This window comes from Artibeus jamaicensis, unplaced genomic scaffold (assembly GCF_021234435.1).
Source record: "Artibeus jamaicensis isolate MK-2021 breed Jamaican fruit bat unplaced genomic scaffold, CSHL_Jam_final contig_475, whole genome shotgun sequence".
In the NCBI taxonomy this organism is placed as follows: domain Eukaryota; kingdom Metazoa; phylum Chordata; class Mammalia; order Chiroptera; family Phyllostomidae; genus Artibeus; species Artibeus jamaicensis.
In genome coordinates, this window is record NW_026521852.1 from 3,508,103 (window position 1) to 3,531,618 (window position 23,516).

General features: G+C 50.8%; 1 protein-coding gene across 5 annotated transcripts in view; it reads right to left on the reverse strand.

The window, feature by feature from the left end:
- The window catches only part of NFASC (neurofascin), a 191,583-nt gene extending 168,571 nt beyond the window's left edge, over positions 1-23,012 (reverse strand). For all 5 annotated transcript variants that reach the window (XM_037155368.2, XM_037155363.2, XM_037155362.2 and 2 more), the window contains exon 1: positions 22,948-23,012. The gene's annotated coding sequence lies outside the window, so the exon portion shown is untranslated. The remainder of the gene's footprint in view (positions 1-22,947) is intronic.
- Between the last annotated feature and the right edge of the window lie 504 nt (positions 23,013-23,516).

Below are 23,516 nucleotides of genomic sequence, written 5' to 3' on the forward strand. Positions count from 1 at the left end.
ATGAGAGCCAGCCAGAAAGGCAGACCACTTGGAAGGCAGGGCAGAAGTCAAGGCGCTGCCCTGTGGCTGGCTCTCTCTTGCCCCTGCTCCTGCCCCTCCCGAGGGAGGGTTCTCCCTGCCAGCAGAGATCCAGGACTGTGCCTAGCTGACCCAGTCCCACACAGGAAGGCTGGCGCGTCCTGAGAAGCCAGGCTGAGAAACTCATTCACACCCTCCCCAGGGGACTCCCTTCCCCCTCTCTAAGTGGGCAAGCCCCGGGGACCAGAGACTTCTCTCAACTTGTCGGTGAGACATGGAGGGCCTGGCACAAGTTCAACAGGATTCCAGGGGGTATGGGCCACGTGAAGGACTGTGTTCAGGACACACACATGCACAGCAACTGTCTCCCCAGACAGGACTAGAACACCCAGAACCGGATCGGGGTTATAAACCTTCTGCTTCAGTTGGTTTCATTTTAATTGCACCTCAAAAGAACACGGGAGCCAGTTATTGAGCCCTGGTACAGAAAGGTGCAGAAGGAAGGCTCTAGGCTGGGGCTCCAGGAGGCCAGTCAAGTCTACACGGGGTATGTGGGACCCGCACACACTCACGCACAGGGAACAACCACAGCTGAAAGGGTTAACATACAAAAATATCAACCATCCGATCACAGGGAACTAAAAGCAGTTCTCAGTTATCTTCAGGACAGCTTATTTCTGAGCATGAACACATTCTGGGTTACCCACTTCTAATGCAGACTCCAAGTGTATAAAAGCCTTTGTTTTCAGCCTCAACAAAAGAAAAACTAGGAAGGATAATCAGAGTAAAAATGACATTCAGGAGATCATCCCTAAAACGAACGTGGGCTGCAGATTATCTGGGGTTTGTACCCTTCCCATCTGTCAATGTGGTCGGAAGAACAGCCAGCCAGGATGGGAGGGGGTGGCATGCAGACAGGAGGTGCTCTGGGCTAGGTGACGCCTCAGCTATGTCCCGAGTCCAAGTCCAAGGGCCTTTCCTCTAGGCCAGGCCATTAGTGCCTCTTTCAAAGGCTGCTGCTTCCTCCCCCCGAAAAAACTTTACTAAAATTCTGATGCCACTGAAGACACACCAGCCAGCTCAACCGGACACTAACGGGAGCTCAGGGCGCTGAAGCAGTGCCACCAGGGGTCCCAGGCCTGAGCTCATCCATCCATGAACTGGCCTTCACCAAAGACGAGTTTTATCTTCTGGGGAAGAGAGGAGAGAGCACTACCCCCCTGGCCGCCCTTGTTGGTGAGCCCCAGTGCAGGCTCCAGCTGTGGAGGCCAATGGAACAGGTCATCATCCCTGGCCTGGGGTCAACCAGCCTCTGCATGAACACCTAACACACAACTCACTCCTCACCAGGCTCCTTGCTCCACTTTCTACTTGGGGGGCAGCTGTAATAGAATCAGGTGATGTCTAATGTCCCTTCCAACTCTACAATCCACTGATTTTCATGGTTAGAAAGGTCTTGGGTAATTTGGACAGAAAGCTGCCCTCCGATCCCAGTTCTGACATCTGGACTTTGAAGTATGTGTCTGATCCCCTTTCCCACAACCATCTGGGTGGAGGGGCACCCTGTGTCCCCCGCCCCCGCCAGACCATTACGCTCTCCTGTTCTTCAAGGGTTTCTGACCCGGAACCATCCCAGCGTCCAAGCACGTCAGAGCCAGAAGGATTCTTAAGGATCACTAGACTCCCCATTTCTCTAACTTGTCATCACCCCCAAGGAAATGTTAACATAATTTTTTGCACATTTTTAAGTTTAAAAATGTGCTATTTTAGGTCAGCTCATTAAAATGTTTATAAAGTATAGTTTTAATAATACAACCTTTAACAGTGGTTATTATGTGCATAAATTCAACCCCACACAATTAACAAGTAGTACATACTGTCCAATGTGGTTAATTAATGAGATAAGAAAAAACATGATTTGTTAACACATTTTTAGATGTCCTATATCATGTTGGGCCTGACAATCAAATTTACATTATAACAATTTAATCAGATGTCAAGGTATAAAACTAGTCAAATAGTGCTCTCACAACCTCAAGTTGGAAATTCTTATTTTCGATGCTCTGTAAATTTAAAGTTTTGTTTCTGAAAGAGAGGCGATGTCAGGCTGATTTTTACGCACTTCTCTGTGAGGTGTAGATGGTGTTTGTTCCCGGTGAATGAATATCCACCTGGGTATAACTGTCAATTTCTGTTCTGGGTACGAGAAACATCTTGAAGTGCTATATAAAAATATAAAAATTCTGGTCAAATGAATACAATCTGGTAACCATCATCTTCAGGTACATTTGTAGAATTATTGTTATTATTATTTTAATTATCATGTTCCCCATTAACTCTACCATATGTCTCCGGTCTCCAGTCCTGATTCATTACGGATAAACTGAACAATAGACAGATGACTAAGAAAAGCAAATTAAAGCCACAAGGGAAAAGCCACCCCCGCAGTCAGCAGCGTGCAGGGATAACATACCACCTGCCTGCTCACACTCCTCACACCTTGCACACCAGGAGACCACCGATCTGTGTCACCCTGAGGAGGAAAAATGGAATTAAGGTATTTACTGATTGATGAAAAACAGAGATGAAGTCAGATGCCATTTTAGCCACTTGAGAACCCCCAGAGTTTTACTGTAGAATCATGGGCTGGGAGAGGAGTCTTGCTCAACCATGGAGTGCCTCATTGAGCTTCCTCGTGATGACACTCAGGCCCACAGACAAGAAGGATTTGCTGAGGTCACCTGGTCGGAGCAGAGCAAGGGCTGGCACCCAGCCTGCTGACTGAGTCCTCGATCCTCGCCATGCGCCTGGTGGTGCTAGGCCAGCTCCAGAGCTCACTGGAGGGTACGGCGGGTCACAGGGTCAGGCAGGAAGAGATGGGAAATAGGTGCCACCAACCAGACTTCGTCATGTTCCCGTGCTCACCCTGCACGGCTCTCTTCCCATAGGAAGTCCTTGGTGAATGTCCCTCAGAGGCATAAACGGATGACATGGTAGCAGGGTCAGGATTTGACAGACAGGGTCAGCTCTGACAGTTTGCATCCCAGCCTGAGCAAGGGGATGGTGATGATGGTACACGCAGACACCTGTAGGGTCTCAGCACTAAGGGCTCTTCTGAGCACTTTGGGCAGCAGAAGCCAAGCAAGGTAGACAACCTCAAACACAGATGGTTGAGGCCAACACACCCAGGAATGGGGCCACAGCCTCCCACTGCGTGGCTCCTGCCCTTAAAGCCTTGTTCACAAGCCCCAAAGGGAGGCCTGCTAAGCGGGCTGGAAGCAGACGCCAATTCAGACAAGTGTAAACACAGCACTTACCCAGGCCAACTGGTCTCCCTAGGGACGTGCCTGCCCTGAAGGGCTCCCTGATTCTCATCCCAACCTGTCAAACCTGACTTTTGTAGTTTGAACAATGCAGGCTGTTCAATAAATAATGGCCTGCCAGTGTTATCGCTGATTATTTGACTTCTTAACCATTGGGGCAGGACAGATAGTGTTTCTAAGGAAGGCAGGCTGTAGCTGGGACCAGCAGCAGACCAGGGGCAACAGATCCTCCGTGACCCCGTCCTTACCCTCTCTGTCCTCAAAGCTAGTTTCTAGCAACAACTCTCAAATCAAAATAAGATGAACTGAAAACATACACATCAAATATTAACAGTCATTTCCAAAGGCTCAGAGTTGGGGGGAGGGTTCTGTGAGGATTTTTTTCCTTCAGATTTTATAACTTTATCACCAGGAAACCAAGGTTTAAGAGTAAGCCCTGACTACTTCAAATGGTTGAAGCATTGTCCCAATATACCAAGGTTGTCAGTTCGATCCCCAGTCAATGCACATACAAGCAACAACCAATGAATGAATAAATAAGTTTGTCTCCCTCTCTTTTTCTCTCTCAAATCAATAAAAGTTTTTAAAAAGAAGTATAGATTTATATATTTTAGTGTATGCTTCACCTTAATAAAATTTACCCAAAAAGTGGTAACAAAGGGGGACTGCATCCAACCCTCTGCCGCCCCTCAGCCCCCGCCAAGAGGCACTGTCAGTTCCTGGGCAGAGAACAGATGAGAAGGTGCCCTCCAGGGCCCCTGGCTGTGGGGGTTAAGACCCTCTGAGTCCAGTGTGCCCCTCTGAGAAATGGGGAAGTTACCACTGCTTCCAGTGGGCTGCTGGGCAGACAAAGGCAGGGTCAGAGGTGAGTCCCCCAGACCACCTTATCTCTGTCGTCATGTCATCGACGTCACAGCTCTGATTAATGCACTTGAATTCCTCCACCCTCCACCCCCGGCCCTGGGACCACATCAGCGTCCCTTCAGAAAGGGATGGGCAGACCTGATAACTGCCGCCGCCACTCCTCCCTGCTCAGGCCTGCTGCTCACAGGGACCGTGGCCCCCCTTCAGATGGAGGCTGAGGCGCACCCAACACGGGGCCAGGGAGGAGCTGCTCACACTTACAGAATTTTCTGGTTTGTGGCATTTTCTGGAGACAAAAGGGAGAAGGGGATAAGGAGCGGTGGGAGGGAGTCCGGTGCCCCACACCCCCTGACTTCCCAAGCACACCAGCAGCTGAGGGGCACAAAGGAGGATGGCAGACCTTTGGGGGAAGATCCAGCTGCAACTGCCCACTGCCCAAGCACACAGTAAAGGACCACTAGGCCTGGCCCTCCTCCTGCCTCCCTCTGGTCTCAGGCAGGCATCTTAGGCAGGTGAGTGGAGTGGCGTGGGCAGCAAAGGCACTCTACAAACAGATGGGGAAGGGGGGAGAACCTGGCACAGCTGGGAGGCAGGCTTTCACTTCTGGCTTGGCCATCAGGCTGCTGCACAGCTCTGAGAGAGGCCCTTTCCTGGGCTCCATTTTCTCCTGTGCAAATGAGGGACTCGCTGTGGCCAAACCCCGTGGTTCCCCAAGCTCACACTTCTAAGACTCCCATGAGATATTAAGGGCTTCTTGTAACCAAGGACTCCATCAGCTGGTAAAACTTTGCCTGGTCCTACTCAAGCAGGAGTGAACAGGTGGGAAGCTGGATCACAGTGGACTCTGTGGCTGGGAAGGAAGTCTCCACTCAGCATTCAGTACAGCACGAAGGTTAGGAGCTCAATCTGACAGAATACGATTGGGATCCAAAGATCTGAACTGAAGTCCCCAGTGCACAGCTTAGTGGCTGCAAGACCTCAGGAAAAGGTAGTCAGGTCCCAGTGCTTTAATTTCCTGTAAAACAGGTGACTGGAAACACATCCTAAGTGGACTATGGAGTGAGACGGCATCTATTAAAAGCCCTTAGCACACTTCCAAGCACATAGTAAGCTCTGAATGTCTGCTGGCTGCCATCATTCTAACCTCACTCATTACTGCTGCTGCTGTTGCTATGGCAATAACCAGGGATGGGGGAGGTCATGGGCCACTCACTCCTACAGCCCCTGACCATAGCACGCCTCCCGTCCTCCCCGCTGGTGGTCAGACTGAAAATATGGTCATTCACACACATCTGCAAGAAGACAAGAGGGGTACCCAAAAGACAGCCACATATCAGTCTGGAGTCCTCTCAACCCAGAAGCAGCCCCCACTGGACAAAGGTCTCCTACAATTTCAGGAAATTTTTTTTACAGTTATTCCATTTCTTCCCCTTTATTCTCCTCCATGCTGCACAGCTCCTCCCACCCACATTCATCCCCTGCCTACTTAGTTTTTATACAAGGGTCGTCCATATAAGTTCTTTGTCTTCTCCATTTCCTATACTGTTCTTACCCTCCCCCTGTCTATTTTCTGCCTACCATCTATGCTACTTATTCTCTGTACCTTTTCCTCCTTTGTCCTCCTTCTACTCCCCCACTGATAACCCTCCATTTGATCTCTATTTCTGTGATTCTGTTCCCTTTTTAGTTGCTTGCTTCATTTGTTTTTGTTTTTGTTTTTAGGTTCAGTTGTTAATAGCTGTGTTTGTTGTCATTTTACTGTTCATGTTTTTTATCTTCTTTTTCTTAGATAAGTCCCTTTAACACTGCATATAATAAGGGCTGAGTGATGATGAACTCCTTGAACTTGACCTTAACTAGGAAGTACTTTATCTGCCCTTCTATTATAAATGATAGATTTGCTGGATAGAGTAATTTTGGATGTAGGTCCTTGCCTTTCGTGACTTCAAATACTTTCCAGCCCCTTCTTGTCTATAAGGTTTCTTTTGAGAAATCAGCTGATAGTCTAATGGGAACTGCTTTGTAGGTAACTCTCTCCTTTTCTCTTGCTCCTTTTAAGATTCTCTCCTTATCTTTAATCTTGGGTAATGGAATTATGATGTGCCTTGGTGTGTTCCTGCTTGGGTCCACCTTCTTTCGGACTCTCTGTGCTTCCTGGGCTCCCTGGAAGTCTATTTCCTTTGCCAGATTGGGGAAGTTCTCCTTCATTATTTGTTCAAATAAGTTTTCAATTTCTTGCTCTTACTCTTCTCCTTCTGGCACCCTATGATTCGGATGTTAGAATGTTTAAAGATGTCCTGGAGGTTCCTAGTCCTCTCCTTATTTTTTTTGAATTCTTGTTTCTTCATTTTGTTCTGGTTGAGTGTTTATTTCTTCCTTCTGCTCCAAACCGCTGATTTGAGTCCTGGTTTCCTTCCCATCACTGTTGGTTTCCTGTAGATTATTCTTTATTTCACATAATGCCACCTTCATTGCTGCCTGGGTTTTTTATGCTATTGAAGTACCCAGTGAGTTCCTAGAGCATCCTGATAACTAGTGTTTTGAACTGTGTATCTGATAGGTTGGCTATCTCTTTGTCACTCAGTTGTATTTTTTCTGGAGCTTTGCTCTGTTCTTGCATTTGGGCCATTTTTTTTGTCTTGGTGCTCCTGTTATGCATAAGGGGTAGAGCCTCAGGTGTTCACTAGGGCAGGGTAACCCCTGTTGCTGGGCTGTGGTGCTGTGTGTGGGGGAGGGGTCCGAGAGGGAACAATGGAGCTTGCTCCACTCTCTGCTGGTTTTCAGTCACTTCCCCAGGTACCCACAATCAAATCGGGCCCTTCTGATGATGATTCCCAGCTGAGTGGGCTTGCATACGTTGTAGGACCCTATGGATCTCTTCAATGAACTCTTCTGTGAGGCTGGGAGTTTCTCCTGCTGCTGCCTTAACACCCACAGGTGTTTTCCGTCAGAGGCTGTGAGGCTTTATTTCCCAGCACCGGGACCCTGAGTTGTGCGGTCTGTCTCGCTCCCCAGTTGCTCCTCCCAGTTTATCTGCATGCGAATGTGGGACGACCCAGTCTGCCAGTCACTGCTTTGCAGTGAGTCCTCTGCCCCTCCTACTGGTCTGGATGAATGTTTCTTCTTTAACTCCTTGTTTGTCGGACTTCCATACAGTTTGATTTCTGTCAGTTCTGGTTGTTTTTTGTTTTTAAATTTGTTGTTGTCCTTTGTTTCGGTTGTGCAAGGAGGCACGGTGTGTCTACCAATACCTCCATCTTGGCCAGAAGCCAAATCAGGAAATTTTTACCTTCCTCTCCCCTCCTCTCTCTCTTTCACAGGCATGCATGCACCTTTACACACACACATGCATGAATGCATACGTGTACACATGTACAAGCCAGCAGTCTTCCATCTGCACCACAGAGAAGTCTAGGGCTGACTAGGGCAAAGGTTGAGCAGGTGCCAGCAGCCCAGCTGCAGCTGAATATAGGGCTCAGAGCAACCTACACAAAACAAATAAAAAATGAACAAGCAAGCTAAGCAGCAGCCACATAGCCAGTGGTGATGCAGGAAGACAATGGTCTCTTCCCAGGCCTGGCCACTAAATCCTGTGGCTGTTGAGACCAGAACTTGGAACCCTGCCAGGGCTGGGAGGGTGCAGTGATGGTCACATAGTGTTTTGGGCCATGGCTGATTGACCTGGACGAGGTCTTGGACACGGTAGATTGCTTTCCATCCCCACCTAGGGATCCAGGGCTGCCTTACCCTAGACACCAGCTGATAGCTGAGTCATAGAAGCCCAATGGGGAGCTAGACTAGGAATCGATGGTCAAGAGTCAGCAGGTAGATACTGGACTTCACTGCCCACTCATTTGTGCTGCTCCTCAACTGGCTCCCAACCGTCTGTGTTTTGGGTTCCCTGCCTCTCCAGTGGGGATGCTACCCTGTGTATGATGCGTACCCACTTTTTTGGCCCAAACTTTCAGGAAAAAAAATCTTTTGTTTCAATTATTTATTTATTTATATTTAGAAACAAAACCGACTATTGTATTCCAAGGTATTATTTTGCACATGTATATCGTCATTGCTTGCTACAGTTATACTTTAAATGCATAAGCATAAATAAAAGAACTAAAAACACTTATATAAGTATGGAATTAGTACTACCCATGTATAATGTGCATCCTTATTTTTCCCTTAAAAATTGGGGCAAAAAAGTGCACAGTATACATGGCAAAATACAGTATAGTACCTTCGTGTATTCACTCGATGTGGTCAGGGGTACAATAGGTCATGACTAGAGCAGGGAAGGCAAGAGAACCAGAACTGCTTTCTGAAAAACGGACTCTCATTCCTTGGTCTGGGATATGCATCTCACTTCTGCCTCTGTTTTGCTGACTAACCTTCTTGTGTTGGTTTCCTCAGCCTCAGAAAAGCCGTCCCTTCTTCCCCACTATCCTCTTTCCCTATGGGTGCAACCGGCACAAAATTAGGGCCTGAGGATAACTGGATTGTCCATTTCTGCTAAATTCCCACCCATTCCTTTTGGAGACCCTTCCCAATGAGCTTGCTCAGAACAAGAGCTCCATCTGTCAAGGTTCCGCTCTCAGCCTCCTGCTTGAAGTCTTTCCATGGTACCACAGATTAAAACAGACTCTCTCTCCCCACTCAACTCCAAGAGCTCTGTGATCTAAGTCATCATCTGCATTTCTCCTTAATTACATTGTGTAGTTAGTTCTCTTTACCACCCATGAACACCTGGTACACTTCCTCAACTCGCATGCAAGGTATTTGAGGGCACAAATAGCTTCTTCTCAGCCACTGTAATTCTCACAGTACTTAACACAAAACTGAGCACCTACCTGGAGCCCCCAAATAGTGTATGATTGCTCACCAAAGTCACCAGGTGTACCTGAATAAAGCAGTGTGGGAAGCTGTTAAGAGGAAGGGAAGTAACGACAACCACTCACTGTCGAGGGACCCTTCGTAGATGCCTGGCACCATGCAGCGGGGTTCACGAGCACTACCTCATTTGATCCTGACAACTCCATGCAAGGTAAGCACTATTTTTTAACTCCCCAGTTTACAGATAAAAACTAGAGACGATTTAAGTCATTTGCCAAAGATCATGCAACTAGTGAACAGAGAGCCCATCGGAGCCCAGGCGGTCTGATGCTGGGACCTAGCTTTGCACTGTCTCCTACTTCCGAGACCAAATGTATCTACTCTGTGATATGAGCTGAGACAAACAAACCTGGGGAGGGAATAAAGGGGAGAAAGCAAGTTATCTGAGGACAGATGAAGGGGCCCAACCAACAGAACATCTTTCATGACCAGTGACTAGTCCTTGGCCTATTTTGCTCTGTCCCTGACACATGAGCAGCTGGGCAGACCCACATTCCATCACCAGCCTGCTGAGAAACGAAGCATTCTTGCTCTCAGAAGCCCCAGCTGTGACATTTTATGGCGCCATCTAAAAGCTCCCTCTCTATTTTCCAAGGTTGCAGAAACACAGACAAGCCATAGGATGTGTTTGGAGAGGGTTTTCCCAGTCTGACTCAGCATGGGTCCAGCTACTGACCCCACTCCTGCACCAGACTTCCAGAACCTTCTAGCAGGGCCCAACACAGAGCATTCACAGACTTTTGCCATATCTCCTTTAACCTCAGCCTCCTGCTAGACTCCCAACTGTCAGTTTAGCAAAACTGAAGTCCCTGCTGCAGAGGGCAGTCAGCCACAGGAGAAAAAGGGTCTGAGACCTGGGCTGGGGAGGGGGGTACCCGTGAAACCCATCTAAGTCTCAGAAGCCCACTGGGCTTTGTGCTGATTCCTCAAATACTCAGGATGGGTTGTGCTGGAGTTGCCGTGAGTCTGTGGAGTGGAAAGATCAGGCACTGAGACCTGAGACCTTTTCAGTCAGATGCGGCGTTTTGTGGTGTCACACAGACAGGTCGCAGCAGCCAGGCTTCCGGGCAACAGGGCCTGCCTGGGAGTCTTTCTTCCTATCGGAGGACACCACACTCACTGACCGTGCAGGAGCAGAGAAGGGAAATGGTTCTCGGGAACAGAAAACCCTCAGGATACTCAAAGAGAAAGAAAGAGAGGGCAAAGAACCAAAATGTGAAGTGGGGTTTAGCAGAGAAAATATTTAGTAAACCCTCTGCACTTAAAATTAAACTTTGAACAATCCATAAACAAAGCTGAGGAAAGCTCTGGATGTTGAAGTACTGGCCCTGGTACAAGAAAGCAGTTTCCCGGCACAGAATCTCATGGAGTACAAGGGAGAATGCCAGCCAAGTGAGAACACAGCAAGAGGAGGAACGTGGCCTAGATGGGGCCGGATGTAGCTGTGGCTCGGCGGGGGCGCTGCAGGTGGCATGTGAGGCCCACCCTGCGTGTCTGCAGTCAGGGCCGACGTCCTGTCTGGTGAACTGTGCATCCCTCTCCTCAGTGTGGACTCGGCTGGCCTCAGCCAATAGCTGACGAGGTCTGGGGTTGCAGAGCTCTTCCAGGCACAGACAGATGGGCACCCGGACCATGCAAACTAGAGCTCCCCGCTTTTTAGTGACCAGCAAAAGCGTGATCAGGCTGACTTCTGCCAGAATGTCCCTTGCAACAACGGCAGCATTGCTGGGGGTGGAGAGGCGGGCGGAGGGCTGCAGACACTGGGGCCCCCTCTCATCGCCAACCGCCTCAGTGGGAGAACATGGGCCTCCACCAGGGTGGGAGCACAAGCACGACAGTGTGCTGTTGACATCACATCTGGACAAGGGGAGCTCATGGGGTGCTTCCCCTTTATGTTCCCAGTTCCTTTTAGCACAAGAATGAAAAGGAAACCTATAAAGTCAAGACAAACAAGAGCTGGGTCCTGTGCCTTAGTCAGCGCAGGGGATCGTAGGGGCGGACAGTGGTTCTTCCGTGGGGAAGGTGTCCCAGACTCTGCCTTGGGGACAGAGGCTTTACAGTGCAGTGTTGGCCAAGGCTCAAAAGCTTTGGTGCCCTGAGTCCCTAACATTCCTGTGGAAGACTAGAGTTTCCATGAGACCCAGACTCTTCCATCACTCTTCAGTACAAGTCACTCGCAGACAAAGGAGCTTCTCAAACAAAGGAGCCGTCGGCCTGTGCTGGAACCCAGAGCTGCCTGTTGGGTAGTGAGCCAGGGTTAGACCTGGGAATCAGGCCCCGTCCCAGCTCTGTCACTGAGCTGTCCCACTATGGGCAAGTTGGTTCCCACTCCGAGCCCCTTTCTCAGTGTGATGCGAATAATGTCCAACTCAGTGAGTGGACAGAGCCAAGCATCTAGCACGGTTTCCAATACTCAGTAGGCATCCAGAGAAGGGCGCCCTGAGCTCCCTTGGTCTGCAGACAGAGGTACATGTGGTGGGAGGGGCCTGGGAAACTCTGTTAGAACTGGGCTGGAGGACTGACAGCCATGACTTAGCCCTGCCACTTGTAAAAGGAATTCTTACACAATCGCTCTGCGCACATCAGTAGCACTGACAGAGCCCCATCTCCTACATTATTATTGCTATTTAAATAACCCTGTGAGGTAGACATCATGATCCCCATTTTACAACTGAGAAAATCAAAGCTAAGGAAGGTTAAACAACTTACCTTTAGATCCCTGACGCCTCTGGCCTTCTGCTCCCTAACCCAGGGCCCTTTCTGCCCTCACACTGGAATAATCAGCCAAGGAATACGTACTTCCCAAAAGCTGACCAGGTTCCAGGCACTGGAAGCCCATTCTGACTAGTTCTGAGAGAAATGGCCTGTTCCAAGCCAGGCACATTCTTGGGTCCTTCGTGGTTCATGGAACATCCACAGGACAGAGCCCCCGGGCATCACACTGTCACCAGCACATGCTGACCGAGAATTACTGAGGGCCAGTGCTGGTTGCATGATATAAGGCACCATCTGCCTGACCGGCCTTTATAGTCTCTTGGGGTAGGGAAGGTAAAGTCAGGGGAAACATCAGCGGGAGGAGGAAAGCCATCCAGAGAGCCACAGATCAGAGCCACTCGGAGGGCCTTTACAACGTTCCAGCGCCTGGACCCACCTCTCAGAGATGGTGACGTACTTGGTGTAGGGCAGTCCCAACATCAGAGTGTTTTACAAATCTCCCCAGGCGGGGCTAGCATAAGACCAGGTCAAGAGCCCATGTGACCAGGTGGAGAGCCCATGTGGACGGCCCTGCCAATCAGAGTGTGGTCTGCCGACGGGCAGTTACCTGGCAGGTTTTCAGAAATGCAGAATCCCAGGCCCTACCTGGACCTACTGGTTCTGCATTTGTCCTTTAACGAGACCCCAGGTGATCCCAGCACACATGGAAGATGAAAAAGGACATCAGAGTCGGCCAGAGAAGTCCCTCTCTGGCCGAGGTGGGAGACGCAGACCACCTGCCACACAGTGCACGTCCTTGAGAGGACAGCAGGGAGCTCAGGTGACTGTGGGGAACCAGGTCACCATGTCCGCTTCTTGTCTCCTCCAGAGCTGCACCGTGGCACCATGAACAAGAGTTGCTGGAGTTGCAACAAGCCCCTTCTGTGACTTCTAGGAGGAAGTCTGAGAGCTAGACCCTGCCACCATTTAAGTGACAAGAAGAAAAAGGAGTCTCTTTCCCTTCCACCCAGTCCCTTGACACCCTCCCCGGGTGCTCCTCACCACAGAAAATACGAGCCTAGGGCAGTGCCCCCTCAGCACCCCCCAGCGCGCACGCAGCAAGCTGCCTGACCCACCATAAAGGTCGTGCTGTCCCTGCCGGCCTGGAGGTGGCTGGTACCAGCTGAGCCTCGTGGAGGAGGGAATCCTCGGGAGGCCGGACAGAGACGCACACATAATCTGGCCCCTCGAGCACGTTGCACCCCACCCCCACTCTGTATCCCAGCTACCACCTCTTTGTTTCTATCAGTCGTGAATGTGTGTGTGTCATTCTTCACACACGCCTGCCTTGGCTCTCCAGTTAGACGGAGAGCAAGTGTCCTCGGCTCCTCCTTTGTCACTGTCCACAGTGCCAAGTGCGGAGACTTACACCCAGCAGGGGCTCAATAAACGTTACTTGTATTCATGTGCACATGCTTTCCAGGAGTCAAAGCCGTGGTTCCAGGCTGACAAAGAGCTACTCACAAGCAGGTGTTTATTAAGGGTTACTATCAGTGCACTGAGATTCTATAGGAGAAAACAATAAAACTATAAGACATGGCTTCAAAAAGCACATACTCTAGTTTAGGAAATCAGATTTGTACATGGGAAGCCACAGCAGAGACCAAGAAAATCAAGCATGTTTATGACAAAGTCAGGCAGGGCCCCAGGCACTGGCATGTGCTAACACAAAGGAGACTTCCTGCTCCAGTCTTTTGACAGGTTATTATTACTTACTTACTGATTGTCATTTTAAAGTATCCCCCCCCAAGAACCTCTGCTATTTACCTAAACCCCCATCCTGGGTCATGTCCACTATACCAAGTAAATAGGACATAAAGAATCCTAGAGTTAGAAGGGGACATGTATGAAGACCAGACTGGGTGACCACCCAATACCACAGGACATTACCTGTGCGCCACTTCACCCAGAGCCACACCTCCTGGGCCACTTATGATGCATTTCTTGCCCATTCAAGGCTCCAAAACGTCTTGGCTCAGGTCCTGGTACCACAGCCGGAATTTAAGGAGCCTGCTCTCTGCCCTTGAAAAGAAAACTGCAGTGTGTCATGGATGGTTGTTTTCCCTGTGGCAATTAAAAATAAAAGTCACGGCAAAACTCACAGTCCCATGCAGACTTTCAGCTCAGAGTTAGCATGAGGCTTTCCCAGCAATGCTCAAACTCGCCCCTTTCCAAAGTCCCCTTACTCTGCACCACAGAGTGCAGGGTCTCAGGGGCCAAACGGCAAAAGCAAATGGCAAGTCAATATCCTGCTGTGAAGCTGTGCAGTACAACAGAGCAGCCACTAGCCGCGCATGGCTATTTAAACTAAATTTAAATAGAAATTCAATTCTCAGTCAAATTAGCTACACTAGCTCAGTGGCCACAGGTGGCTAGTGCTGCCATGCTGGACGCACGGGGACAGAACGTGTCCACCATTGCAGAGTGCCCTACTGGACAGCACCAGCACTGAGCACCCAGATGTGTCATTTGAAGTCGTTAGTAGGGTCTTCTGGGAACTTCTGTGCTCTCTCCCTGTTCGCTGGAGAGGTTTTGTGAGCTCTGAAATGTGAAGTAGGAGTGCGTTTTTCACCATGAAAGACTCCACGTGCTAAGATTCTCATGGAAATAGAAAGACTCTCAGGCAAAACTTGCCGGGCAGCAGACGGGGCCGTTTTGCAGGGACGGGTGCACACAGGCCTCCCCGAGCCCACACTTTTGCCTCCATCACAAGGACTATGAAGTCAGATACTGTGAACCAGTTTGTGCCAGAAAGGGCACGTGCAACGTAGTCCTTCACAAAACTGTTTTCTGGATCCCTTTGGGTGGTTCTAAACCTTCCCCGGCTTTACCTTCTAGCCCGGGAGAAAAATCTTTCACAGGGCAGGTCAGCACCCTGGACAGCAACAAGCGCCCCGCTGGGGCCCAAAAGAAAGCTCCAGCAGTCCCCTTTTCCTCAAACCCCCTTCAGAAGGAACGTTCCCCAGACACACCAGGTGCCTGCAAAGGGATTTCCCATTCAGGTCTCCTAACACCACAACCAGCGCAGAGCAAGCTCAGCTAAGAAGCTTTAAGTGCTCCTCACCAACTCCGTGAAAAAGAGCAGCGCCTCTGTCAGTCAGGATTCTCTGCAGTTCCTGCCCCTACTGGTCTCTCCAGTCACACCTTCCACTGCTCCAGCCTGGCCTATCCAATGGCGGGCCACAGCTTCCCTCCTCTAAACCTTTCATTAGGCTCTGTCACCCCACCAGAAGTACCCAACTCCACACCGTTACCTATTCAAATCCTACCCATTCCCAGAGACCCAAACCAGCCCGTTTTTCTTCTAAATCTTCCCAAAGGACTTTACATTGATTTCCTCTCTTCTCTGACATCCCAAAGCACTTTTAGTGTAATGATGCTTTAGGGAACTTCATTACATATTACCTTGTGTAATTACTAGGTTCAGATGTAGTTTTCTAAAGTTCCTGGTGGTCCAGGGTGTGGAAGGACTAGCTTTGCCACCACTGGCCACGCAGCCCACAAGCAGGTCACATCACCCTTCGGAGGCTGTTTCTTGATCAATAAAATAATGATCTTGGACTAAACCATCTCTAGCAATCTAGGAGCCAAGGATTCTCTCAAAACAGGTTGCCCAGATGCAGGCTGCACACGGAGCAGAGGCATCAAAGACGAACCTCAGGTGAAACAAACACTAGGTAAAAACAACCCACGGCACAGCCCAGGGCTGGGGCCAGCCGGAACCCTGGGTCACCTCCCAGCATGAGTCACCAAGGCTTCCATTCCACTGTGTGATGATTACAGAGAGATCCAGTTTCTGTCCTCACATGCATCAGCACAGGAAAACTGTCTGTGGCCTCAGAGGCATTTTCCTTCACAAAGAACGTGTCACTTCCAATGTGTGGAAAAACACCACACAATGGGTGTTAGAGCAGTGGCATCATAACAATGTCTCTCCTGCAAACATACGAACAGGCTGCTGACACCTGGCAGCAGTGCGCTACCTCCACCGCTGATGATGCAGCAGCCCAGGTAGACTATGGTAACAAAAAGCATGATCTTTGGTGGTGCCCAAATGAAGTTCTGGCTGGTCTCATAAGCCAAGAAGCACAGGGATCGGTGACTCAAACTTCAGCTTAATATTACACTTCTTGTCAACAATGATAGTTGTAATACCTCTTCATGTTTAAAATCCTATTCTCAATGCATTCAGCTTATGAATATATACACAATAACGAACAAATTGAGACCTGGAAATGTTTAATAATTTTTGTGTTATAAAGATCAAATTAGAACCAGAGTCTAGTCAGAATAATTTCACACACAAACCTGCCCTGGCTGGTGTGGCTCAGTGGACTGAGTTTCAGCCTGTGAACCAAAAGTTCGCCAGTTCAGTTCCCAGTCAGGGCACAAGCCTGGGTTGCGCGCCAGGTCCTCAGTTGGGGGTGTGTAAGAGGCAACCAATCAGTGTTTCTCTCCCTCTGTTTCTCCTTCCCTTCTCCTCTCTCTAAAAATAAACAAATAAAATCTTTTTTAAAACCCTACACATGCATGCATTCTCTTTAATATAAAGAGATGAGTTAAGAAACTCACTGACCCTGGAACTGAAAGATTCCACTGATCACTTACTTGCCCAAAATTCGACTGCCAAGCAAAGTGGCCAATATCCATAGAAAAGGAGGGAAAAGTCCTTGGACTTGCTCTGCTATCCATTCACTCTCATCCCACAGAGTCACAGGATATGAGGACAGAACTTAGCATGTGGTCCACCCACCCCAGGTGGCCTAACTGGACCTAGGACCGTCCTGTCCTAGGCCCTTCATCAAGCTGGCCACCCTGAGTGCTCAAAGAAGGAAAGCAGGGAGACCCTAGTACTGTCAGGGTGGAAAAGGAAAGACCCCAGTGCCCAGGCGCCTCTATGATTATGTCTGAACACACTGCTACAGTCCTGTCTGCACTTACTAGATTACATGCACCCCCCCCAAGCCATATCATTTATTCATCACAATTCAAAGATCCCCTGCACATTTCTGCCTTTGCACCTGCTCTTCCTCCAGCCACCTGATGATTAAATCTTACAGGCTGCATGTCTCAAGACCCACCTCAAGTACTTTCTCTTGCAAGAATCTGCCAGACTGTCCAAACCCAACATAATCTGTCAGTCATCTGGCATTTACTGTCTGGAATTAGCAAATGTTTCTTATATTTGAACATATGTCTCTCACCACCTTTGGGGTGGAGACAGGGCCCCACAGCCTCCACACAGCTCCAGACAGTACCCCTTACTCACACAGCAGGTGCTCAATAAATGCTTGGTGATGACGATGGGAATGATAAAACCTTCTCCAGAGGGTCAGCTGACATCCGAGGGCAGAACTAGGTATGAAACTAAGTGCCCGGCCTGGGTGGGACAGACAGAACCATCCCCAAAGGGCGCCCACGGAGCCAACAGTAGCTGACACAGCCTTCTTCCAGCTCTGAGTTGAAAATCCTCTCTTCCTGCCCCGGAGCTGCTGATCCCAGGCTGTTTATCTCGTTAACTCTGTGTATTGTGATCCTGGTAAGAGGTTCAGAAGCCCTCCAAGCCCCTCTCTAATTAAATTCATTAAAACGGATTGGGGTTTTCCTTCTGCATCTCAGAAAAATTAACAACACAATTAGCATCATAATGACGGGGAGAAGGGGTGCCAGGGAGGCCTTTCAGGAGGGGCTGGCCCAGCCGGGCAGGGGAGGAGTGAGGAGGAACAGGTGAAGGGGGAGAGAGCAGATGCTCAAACAGCTGCTTCCCCGAGGAGGGAGCTGAGGGAGTCAGAGGGGATGAGACCAGCCCCAGGGGATGACCCCAGCAGGCCCCAGGCACTGCAACTTTCTCATGGCCTGGAGTTAGGGAGGGGGAAGGTGGAATGAGAAATTAACCAATGATATCACTTCCAGAGACATGGGCTTCTGGAACAAGAGGCTCTCAGGAATCTTTTAGTTTTACAGAGAAACACATTCCAGCTGTTCACAATGGGGCCATAAGTAGAACACAGGCCCTCGTGTTCCGAGGGGTCTTCAGAAGATGGGTGGGGCTGGGTGTCTCTGTCCTCAGGCCCTTTCCCAGTTCAGCGAGGGGTGTTTGTGGCAACCTCTGCTCAGGCATACGCCTTCCAAGGATCTCTCCTGCACGCCGTGAACCACCCCAATCTGGACTTTCCTAATGACCCCTGCCTGACTCGGACCCCCCAAGACCAGGGGAGAGCAGACAGATATGGCAGGTGGCTTCTTTCCCAGAGCACCTGAACCCGCCAAAGTTCTGCTTAGACACCTGGTGGGTTCCCTCATCCCGGACGGCCTCCTCTTCCCTCCATATCAAAATCCTACCGGTCTGCTAGGCACAGACCACCTCCTCTGTGAACAGCACTAGCACTGGATGAGCATTTCCTACGTGCTAGGTACTGTGCTGGGACCTTCACTCCCTTGTCACATTCAATTCTTGTATCTCTGCAAGGTTCAAGTCAACATCCCCGCTTTACAGACTGGGAAATGACGGCTCCTCAGCTAGTGAGTAGAAGAACCAAAGTTCGAATGTAGGTCCGTCCGTCTGACCTCAAAGGCAAGTAGTTTCTATGAGGCCCTGTCACCTCCCTGACTCCGACAGCCATGCTGAGGGATTATTTCCACCTTTGAAATTCTGCTGTCCAGGGTCTGGAGACTTAACTAGACAATGTCTTGTGTTATGCCCAATGGATTGCGCACATTTCTGTCTTCTCTCCCCTACCTGAAAGCACAAACCACATTTCTGTATCCCTCACAAGGACATAGTGGGTCTTAAAAAATGCATGCTAACTGAGCCCTTCCAACAGTTTTCTAGAGATCCTCGTGCAAGCAGATAAAGAGCATTCCAGTTCTTATTTTTCCACCATCGAGGGAAGCTCAGTACAGTACACGGGGAGGAGCTTTGACATCAAACAAATACAGGTTCAAAGTCTAGCTTCGCAACTCACCTGTTGTATACTCTTCAACAATATCCACTCCGAGTCCGTTCCTTTATCTGTAAAACCAGTACCCTAACAGTATGTCTTCGTGTAGGGTTAACCCCTATGAACATGAAATGAGATGATGTATACAAAGCACAGGAGGGTGCCTAGCACATACGACAGTAAGCACTCTTTAGTGATAACCCCTGTACTATGCCGCTTTATTTTTCCTGGCTTGCCTCAAGACCTAATAGAAGGAGGATGGCTCAAGAGTTCTCTGGCTGGCTGGCACAATCTGACCAATGCACCCAGTCAGAAAAACTGCAAAAGTGCCTGCTCGAGCACCCGCCCAACACTGCCATTAGCTGCTGGAGTTGTCCCCTGCGGCCACATGGACCAGGCCATGAGCATCTGGTATGGGCCCTTGCAGCCAGGTCTCAGTCCTAGCGGGGACTGAGTAAATGCTGAAAACTTTAACATCAAGCTAGCCAAAGCCAGGGTTTATCCAAAGAGTTGGGGGCAAACACTCCAGTCCCACTGTCCACTGTGACCCCTCAGCCAGGCTCCTCTAGTGACAGGAACCACCTGACCTCTGTTATTCTGGGCTCTTCATCACGTCTGTTATCGCATATTGACTTAATTTGTCATTTGTGTATCTCCAACTTGACTTACATGCCCGACACCCTGGGACATTCCCAGAAGCATGGGTCCGGGGATGTTCTGGGGCTGTTCCCAAAGGTCCAGGGCACACTAATAAAATGAACTAACTTAAAAGAGGAGGGGTCCTCAGAAGAGGGGGCTGGGTGTCTGCAGGCCCTTTCCCAGTTCCACTAGGGTGTTAGCGATGGTCTCTGCTCAGGTGCACACCTTCCAAGAATCTCGCCTGTGCACCGTGAACCCATCTGGACTTCCCTGATGACCCCACCTGACTCTGACCTCCCAGATTCCAAGACCCTTCCACCCACATCAAAGCTTGCAATATTTCCATCCACCTTGTTTCTGAGCACCTACCTGCCCCTGACTTGTTATTTCCCCATCAGACAGGAGCTGCCCAAAGGCAGACACTGGGCCTCTTTCCTCTGACTTACTGACATGCTAAGCATATCCTGACCACACTTTGCCCTTCAAATACAAGCGCTTAGGAAATAGGAATGGGTGAGTCAAAAAGCCTCAGTCTCGTCCTACAGTTCCCTGTGGGTGCCCCTAACGTCCTTCGTCTTACCTCTTCCATCACCCTTTTCCTCACAGGCCACTCCAGAGCCGGCCCTGACCCCACCACTCAGGAAAGCACCAACCCAGCCCTCCTCATGGCTGTGGGAGAGAGGGCCGCCCGCCAGTCCACAGCCCTGTCCACCCTGGTCGGACGTCCTCACTCAAGCTTATCTAGGTTACTTATCCGATGACTTGTCTCTCTTCCCGTTGCACTGGAACCTCTGAGAGATCAAACCCCATTTTGCTTTTTTTGCTTCTAGGATCCCAGCCCCCAGCCCAGCAGCAAACTGTAGGGGTTAATTAGTGTTTGTTAAAGGAGTAAGCGTGTCAGCAGCCCCGAGTTCCTCTCACTTCCTTCCCCCTCCTCCCAGAGGCCAGACGGAGGACTGGACTTCTGTCGCTCCCTTTCTGGTTGTCTAAGGATTTCTATTCCTAAAGACTAAGTGACGAGCCACCCACCCCAGCTCTCGGATGGTCTTGGAAGAGAGAGATGATAGGGAAGGAAACAGCAGCAATGCCAGGGCGACGGGAGCCTTGGAAGCCTGCCCTCCATCCCTGCAGGAGCAGGACCCTCTTCTGTGCCTCCTCCCGCTCAGCCATCCAAAGCAGACCCCGGATACCAGCCAGCTCCTCAGTGTGTCCCTGAAAGAACCAGCACTGCGACCCTGCCCGTCGGCCCACAGGGAGCTCTCTGGAGAGCTGGCTCCTCTTGTGTGCCTCTGCGTAGCCTTCCTGAGGTCAAACAAGGCGTGTGCGTTGGGAGTCATTTCATGAAACTAGGAAATGTGTACATTGTTATCAGACTCTCCCACTTAACCCGAGCCCCAATCATTTCAATCGCAGAACCTTAATCCAATCAGCACTCGAGGATGGCTCCAGGTGATGCCTCCTCCCAGACCAGCTTCCTGCCCCGCCCCCATTCTGATGGCAGGGGCACAGAAGGGCGACAAAGGGTGGGGGGGGCAGCTAGTCCCCCAGCCAAATGCCCCTCTGCCAGGCACTGCCTGAGTCCCCTTCGGAATGGGACTCAGATTTGTGAAGTCAGGGAGCCTGGCTGAGAAGGGGCCTCAATTTGCTCCCAACCTCTGATTTAAGCCTCAGGCTTTTAACTAATGTCCCTAAAACAGGAATTGGGCTGTTTCACAGGGCAAACACAATCTGTGGGGGCAAGTGCAGGTGTCCCTTTCCTCGTCTGTGTTATTCTCATCCCCCCTCTCTACACACACACACACACCCTTCAGCTGAATCCAAAGACAAAAGGGAGAAATCACTCTCTCGGAAGTGCCAGCTCGGTCAAAACAAAAGATAGGAAGCACTGGATGCGTAGCAGACCCCTCTCCTGCCCGAAGTTTATCTCCTTCAATTCTTCCTGCAAAGCAATTCCACCCGATCCACGCATCCCCAACCCAGGGGGAGGACGTTTCTACCTTCCTTCTCCCTGCCCCTCACTCCCACACTAGTACGGTCCCTCTCCCGGGGGATCCTCCTTCCACACATATTTTCCCTGGGCTTCTCCTACTTAAGTCTCAAGTTTGGCGGGTTTTGAACTTGCCAGTCTCTGGCCCCGTTCAAACAATCCAACCCCTACCCTGCAAGTCTGCCCTTGCTGGAGATTTGATTAAGACCAGCAGGGCTCACCACAGCTCACCCCAGCTCCAAGGGTAGAGAAGACACACCAGGCCCTCGTCCCAGGGAGAGGACAGGCAGCAGAGGCACCGTCATGTGCGCCTCCAGACTGAGGGAGAAGGCATCTCCGCCCGACACACTCGCACACCGCTGCCAAATGCTCAGAAGGAACCAGGAGCCAGGCCTGGCTCAGGCAGGCAGGAGAGGGGCTGCTGTAGGGACCAGAGTCTCGGTGATTCAGCACTCTGCCCACTCTCAGCCCAGCCCATTGGCCACACTCATGACAGCTCTTAACGCCAAAGTGCTGACTTGGAAGCTGAGGAAGAATCTTTCTAAAATCCCGAATTCTCCAGCCTCCAGTGGACTCCTCATCCTTTGCGCCCCAGGGCTCAGAGCAACACCAGGAAGCGGCTACTCGGCCGCTCCTCAGAGCCTAGCTCTTCCCCATCCTAGTTTCCCTGTGCCAAGCACTCCCTCCCCCGGTCCCTCTAGGACACAAACCTCAACCACTGAGGGAAGGGGAACATTAGAGGGGCCTACCAACCCAATGCACCCTTTGCCCCCAAACCATGAAATGGATCACACATGTAGAAAGGGGTTATAAGCAGCAACTGTGAGTACATGGGGCCTGCAGAGCCGAAGGCCTCCCAAAGCAGGGGCTCAGTACAAGCCCTGTGGCTACAGGCATCACCAAAAAGGGCAGGTGGGGAAGGTGATGGAGGGCAGGCCAGATAACAGCCAAGGAGAAGACGGGGCTCTTGAGAGGGGCTATGAGGAAGCTGGGAAGGGGCTGGGACGGGGTGTGCAGAGGGGACCTGGAGAGAACTGTGAGGGAGCTGATGGAGGGACAAGCACAGAGTACGGGGGGTGGGGGGTTATGAGGTTGCGGGGAGAGCAGGGTAGGGCAGGCAGAGGGGCTGGTGATGTACAGGGTAGGAAAAATAGAGGGGACGGGGTGATACAAAGTGGTTGTGGAAGTAAACAGAGGTATCGGGGCAGGGCTCATGGAGACAGAGGCAGAAGCAAAGGGGAAAGAGGGTGAGGACTCGGAAAGGGGGAGGGATGCAGCCAATGAGATAGAAAGGGTGTGCGGTGTGCAGAGGGGTCGGGAGCTGGATGCGAGTGGGGTGCACATATGCACAGAACAGAATAGATTCAGAGCAGGTGACGGTGTGAAGAGAAAGGTCGGGATGTGGAGGGAGGGGGATGGGGATAGGACCGGGGATGGAAAGGGGAGGGCAGGAAAATGGGGGTAGTCGGTAATTAGGTTTCCGTGATCCCCTAGTGCCCCCACCTCCATCTTTCTGGTGTCCGAGCTCACCTACCTACAAGGGATCGGTTCCGACACTGAGCGCAATCCTTGCGGTCGGCTGCCGGCGCTGCCACTACCCTGGCGTCCCCTGCAGCGCCTCTTACCGCCAGCCGCCGCATTAGGGCAGAGACCAGCCTGTGCGCGTCCCCGGGCAGCAGCGCGCCCCCAACACCTTGCGTGCGCGCCCTCGCGCCACTCCCTTCGCGAGCAGAGCGGGAACCCGGACGCAGCCGCAGCCGGAGGGGGGAGGGATGCTCCAGCGCGGGGCCCCGCCCAGCGCGTCGGTAAGGTTCGCTTGTCCTGGCCGAGGAAGGCCCCATCTTTCCGTTCTCACGGATCCACGGCCTTTCTGAAGATTGGCTTTGAAAATGATGTTAATTGGTGCCTGTTTCTGTTTGCTGAACGCCTACTACGTGGCACGGGAGGAAACATGCTGAATCGTATCACGTATTCATATATATGAAATTGCTCAGAGATTGTCCTTTGTATGCGCCACCATCAGACTGTGACTTCTTGGGGGCAGACTCTGTCTTCTGAGGGAGACCTGCTTGTGGTCGACTCTCCAGGAACGTTTGTTGAAGA